Source organism: Pristiophorus japonicus, unplaced genomic scaffold (genome assembly GCF_044704955.1).
Source record: "Pristiophorus japonicus isolate sPriJap1 unplaced genomic scaffold, sPriJap1.hap1 HAP1_SCAFFOLD_170, whole genome shotgun sequence".
Taxonomy (NCBI): Eukaryota; Metazoa; Chordata; class Chondrichthyes; family Pristiophoridae; genus Pristiophorus; species Pristiophorus japonicus.
The window spans coordinates 1,158,740-1,164,378 of NW_027251383.1; the positions used below are offsets into that span (position 1 = coordinate 1,158,740).

Below are 5,639 nucleotides of genomic sequence, written 5' to 3' on the forward strand. Positions count from 1 at the left end.
GATGGTGTATAATGTTGGAAAGTGCAAGGTTATGCACTTTGGCAGAAAAAAATAAAAAAACAAGTTATTATTTAATTGGAGAAAAATTGCACAGTGCTGCAGTACAGCGGGAGCTGCGCATACTTGTGCATGAAACACAAAAGGTTAGTATGCAGGTACAGCAAGTGAACAGGAAGGTCAATGGAATCTTGGCCTTTAATGCAAAGGGGATGGAGTATAAAACAAAGAAGTCTTGCTGCAGTTTACAGGGTATTGGTGAGGCCAGACCTGGAACACTGCATGCAGTTTTGGTTTCCATATTGAAGAAAGGATATAGATGCTTTGGAGGCAGTTCAGAGAAGGTTCACTAGGTTGATTCCAGAGATGAGGGGGCTAACTTATGAGAAAAGGTTGAGTAGGTTGTGCCTCTACTCATTGGAATTCAGAAGATTGAGAGGTGATCTTATGGAAACGTGTAAGATTATGAGGGGCCCTGACAAGGTGGATGCAGAGAGGATGTTTCTGCACACTAACCTTTTGTGTTTCATGTACAAGGACCCCCAGGTCCCTCTGCACCGCAGCATTTCTTAATCTCTCCCCATTTAAATAATTATTTGTTTTTTTATTATTGCTACCACAGTGGATAACCTCATATTTCCCACATTATACTCCATCTGACAAATTTCTGCCCACCCACTGAGCCTATCAATATCGCTTTGCAGATTGTTTGCGTCCTCCTCACAACTTGCTTTCCCACCTATCTTTGTATCATCAGCAAACTTGGCGACAGTACAAACATGCAGAGCACAGAACAAATTATTGATGGAGTGACTTTCCGTCAGTTAGTATTTCTTTCATGGTGCAAAAAAAAATTATGTTATCCCATGAAAGCAAAATAAAAGTTTAACGAAAATAATTGGCACATTTGAAAGGAACAATTTTGTTTTGTGCCTTTTCGGTCAGAGAAATGTTTGTGAAAGGAATTTTTTCAGAAAAAGGGATTCAGCATTTCAGCTTGTCGCTGAACACTTCTCTCTGGGCACTGCACGAGGCAGCAGTTTCCGTAGTTTAGCAGTTATCAAGCTCTGCAAAACCTGCTAACCACCACGTGGCGGAGGAAGATCCGTCCATGGTGGATCAAAGCAATTTAGAGCCTTCGAGAGAGGAGGCAGATGCTGAAGTACACGGGGTGCACACATTTTCGACGAAATGTCCACCTATTATGCTGCACGTAAAATTGAATGGCTTAGCCGTAGCCATGGAACTGGACACTGGCGCCAGCCAATCCATCATGAGTAAAAAGATGTTTGAGAGACTGTGATGCAACAAGGCATTCAGTTCAGCCCTGAGACCCATCCACACGAAACTGAGAACATACACCAAAGAGCTTATCACTGTCCTGGGCACGCCATGGTCAAGGTCACCTACGAGGGCATGGTATGAAAGCTGTGAGGAACACAATAGTGGTGAGCACCATCTTGAACCGCTGTAGTCCATGTGGTGAAGATGCTCCCACAGACCTGTTAAGGAGGGAGTTCTAGGCTTTTAACCCAGTGACGATGAAGGAACGACCGATATATTTCCAAGTCGGATGGTGTGTGACTAAATCTAACAATGGCTGGTGTCACAGGCACCAAGCATTTTAAAGCAATGTCCTAAAATGCTGCGTGTAAAATGGGAAGGGATAATAATTCATGACTGACAAAGCCTGTTTAAAATGGGACTGTATAAAATTAATGTGAATATTTTTCTGCCAGACAGGGTTTTGGAGGCAGATTTAATATTAACTTTCCAAAGTGAAATATAGTTAAAAAAGAAACATTTGCAGGGTGCTGGGGAATGGGTCTAATTGGAAATTTCTTTCACAGAGCCAGCACAGGTAACAACATAAGAAATCAGAGCAGTAGTAGGCTATACGGCCCCTCAAGCCTGCTCCACCATTCAATAAGATCATGACTGATCGTTGATCTCAACTCCACTTTCCGCTCGATCTCCCGATCCATTGATTCCCCGAGACTCCAAAAATCTATCTAACGCAGCCTTGAATATATTCAGAGACTCAGCATCCACAGGCCTGTGGGGCCGAGAATTCCACAGAATCATAACCCTCTGCGTGAAGAAATTCCTCCTCATCTCTGTCTTAAATGGCCGACCCCTTAACCTGAGACTGTGGCCCCTGGTTCGAGACACTCCAGCCCGGGGGAAACAACCTCTCAGCATCTACCCAGTCAATCCCCTTTCGAATATTGTGTGTTTCAATGAGATCACCTCTCATTCTTCTAAACTCTGGAGAGTATCGGCCCATTCTACACAATCTCTCAACTTAAGACAGTCCTCTCATCCCAGGAATCAATCTGGTGAATCTCTGTTGTACCACCTCCCAGGCAAATATTTCCTTCCTTAAATGAGGAAACCAAAACTGTGCGCAGTACTCCAGGTGTGGTCTCACCAGGGCTCTGTACAATTGTAGCAAGACTTCCTTACTCTTGTACTGTGGGCTATATATTAGGTACTATGGGGTGAGTGCCCTGTTTTTTTGCTGATTCGATGGTTGTAAAAAAAGTTATTAAAATTTGACAGTTGCTCGGCAAACATATTTGTATTTCCTTCAGTGTACTCCTTACTCTTCAGGGGCTAGATTTTCCCCAAGCAGTTTTGTCGGCGCACTGACCTCAAGCGCACTGACTTTGCTCGCTGGAAATGGCGCGGGGAAAAACTCGCCCCATCCTGGCCGCTGTGTACAGTCCCCGGAGTCCTGGCGTGGTGTCGATGGTGAAGTGGGGGGCGGAGCCAAATGCCTGCACCGGAAATACTGCCGGCACCTTCGCGCATGGGCAGTAGGGAGAGAAAACTTGGCACTCTGCCATTTTTAAACAGTGTCAAACCCGATGAAAAGCACAGCAGCTTCTCAGCTTCTCCGGTCGCTCGGCGGGCTCTCCCCCCGTCCCTCCCCGATAAAACGCACAGCTCCAGCAGCTGCAACTTCTCCGGTCCACATGCTCACACTTCTCCGGTGTGTCTTCCCTCCCCTATCCCAGGGATACAGGGACCCAGTGTAATGGAGCCAAGTTTGCTGATGATAGAAAGATGGGTGGCAAAGTAAATTATGATACAGCAAAGGAAATCTCAATTCCGGAAGAACAATATGGAAAGGTACAGTGACCCCGACGTGATATAAACACGCAGCCTTCTGATCTGTAGTCAGACACACTACCGTTGCACCACGACGTCTACAGTGCAGAGTGCTCATGTTTGTGCACATGAAGGTTCCTGAAACATAGTTTCATTTACCCTGCATTGGTGCAATGAAAGGGCTTTAAAATGCCCGGCCACTCCCACCGTGGGTCAGGCAGCATCAGAGCAGTGCCCACCTGTCACTCACCCTCTCACGCCCGCTTTCATCACCTGCTGCCCGCGGACTGCAGCAAATCCAGTTCATCATCATCATAGGCAGTCCCTCGAAGCGAGGATGACTTGCTTCCTCGCCAAAAAAGGATGAGTTCACAGGTGTTTCAATGGTGGACCTAATATTCCAGGTCCCGAACTGCATGTTAAAGAATGGAAGATGCCTGTGTGTGGATTTTTTTAACGTGTGGTGGCCGTTGCACCCCAGCCATCACATGGGCTTGACAGAGCGAGGTCTCGGTCCAGTGGCAAGGGTTATCCAAGATGATTGGAGACCAGCTCTGCTGCACGGACCCAGTGCCCCCACATATCGCAGTGTGGGCTGGCCCGTGCTGCCCCTGGGCCCCTGGCCCTGAACTCACGCCGCCCCTGGGCCCTGATCACATCCCTCCACAGTCTCTCACTGCTCTTGCTGTACCTGCCCACGCTCCAATCACCGACCTGGACTTTGATGACATCACTCTTCGCTGTCGTCACCCTCCTGCACCAGCTCGCGCTGTACCTTGCCGTGGTGCACCACCACGCTGCTCCCATGCCGCCGCTCACCGCTCCTTTTTTGGCCCCGACCTGCCGCTGGTGTTCTCACGCAGGTCGGGGCCTCCACGCTGCTCCCAGCAAATCCAGTTACACGCCGTGTCACCGCCCAATTCTCAGCTGTGATTGTAAGCTGACTATATTTAAAGCTATCGCAAAGGCTGCAAGCAGTGTTCCCTGGTAGTCTAGTGGTTAGGATTTGGTGCTCTCACTGCCGTGGTCTGGGTTTGATTCCTGGTCTGGGAGAGCATTTTTACAGAGCAAGTTGACAAAAATAATTCAAGTCTGAGAGATACTGAATAATTGTTTCAATCATCATTAATCCACCCACATGTGTTGCACACTGACGGAAATACAAATATGTTTGCCGAGCGACTGTTGAATTTTAATAACTTTTTATACAACCGGAGATTCAGCAGAAAAACAGGATATTCGGCCCATAGTACCTAATATATCGCCCATAGTACAAGAGTAAGGAAGTCTTGCTCCAATTGTACAGGGCCCTGGTGAGACCACGCCTGGAGTACTGCGCACAGTTTTGGTCTCCTTATCTGAGGAAGGATACACTTGCCTGGGAGGTGGTACAACGGAGGTTCACCAGATTGATTCCTGGGATGAGAGGTCTGTCCTATGGTGAGAGATTGTGCAGAATATGCCGATACTCTCTGGAGTTTAGAAGACTGAGAGGTGATCTCATTGAAACAGACAATATTCTGAAGGGGATTGACAGAGTAAATGTTGAGGAGCCCGGCTAGCTCAGTCGGTAGAGCATGAGACTCTTAATCTCAGGGTCGTGGGTTCGAGCCCCACGTTGGGCGATTACTTTCCATTGAAATTTTATGTTGCTTTCGTGGGTAAATATCATTAATGAACCCATGATCTTCTTTTGCACAATGATAAAAATGCGAACTGAGGGAGAGTTGATAATTTAATCAAATAATGAAAGCTGTGCCTCAGACCGCTCGGCCGTCCTTACTGTTAGATGCTCCAGTTACAAGTTGTTGCTCTGGAAAGTTTCAGACCGGGCACTTGTTCACGGTTGCTGGAAGGCCCAGTGACCGGGATAACCTCTCCCCCGGGGTTTTCCTGAGCCTGTGCTCGGTGTACGGGGAGCTTTGGTCCGGGTCCGAGGTAGTTGCATCCCAGGGATGGACAATAACCCTCTGAGCTCTGGAACTGGGGAAAAGCGAATAATTAATGAGTTGTTTGTGGTTTCAAATGCAGCTTAGATCTGCTGGTGTAAACCGATAGTGTTGTTTCACAGAATGAATGAAATGCTGACAGGGACAGTCAAAACTTCAATAAGTGAACTTTAATAATTCATGAAACTTTAATCCTTGATGAAGTTTTATCCCCGATCTGATTTTACACAATCTGTATTTGAGGAGACTGATTTTAAATGTTCATTGCTCATGCAACAATGTATCCAAAACAGCTTTCTTCAATTTTATTGCAGACAAGTTTTTGAGAAATAATGTTTCTGCTCGGCTTGAACAAGGAACTTTTCACGTGTGAGGCAAATGTGATAACCTCTACACGACAGAAACTGCTGCTTAGCTCAGTGTCCAGAGAGAAGTGTTCAGCAACAAGCTGAAATGCTCAATCCCTCTCTCTGCAAAAAGTTCCTTTCACAAACATTTCTCTGACCAGAACTGCACCAAACAACAATGTTCTCCTTTCAAAGTCATTAAACTCCCCAATTTCCGCGTCTGCAATTTTAA

The 5,639-nt window shown here is 46.6% G+C and overlaps 1 non-coding gene across 1 annotated transcript; it reads left to right on the forward strand.

The window, feature by feature from the left end:
• The first annotated feature begins 4,663 nt into the window (after positions 1 to 4,663).
• On the forward strand, positions 4,664 to 4,736 carry trnak-cuu (transfer RNA lysine (anticodon CUU)). The gene has a single exon. It is a non-coding gene; the product is annotated as a tRNA-Lys (tRNA).
• Positions 4,737 to 5,639: the final 903 nt, after the last annotated feature.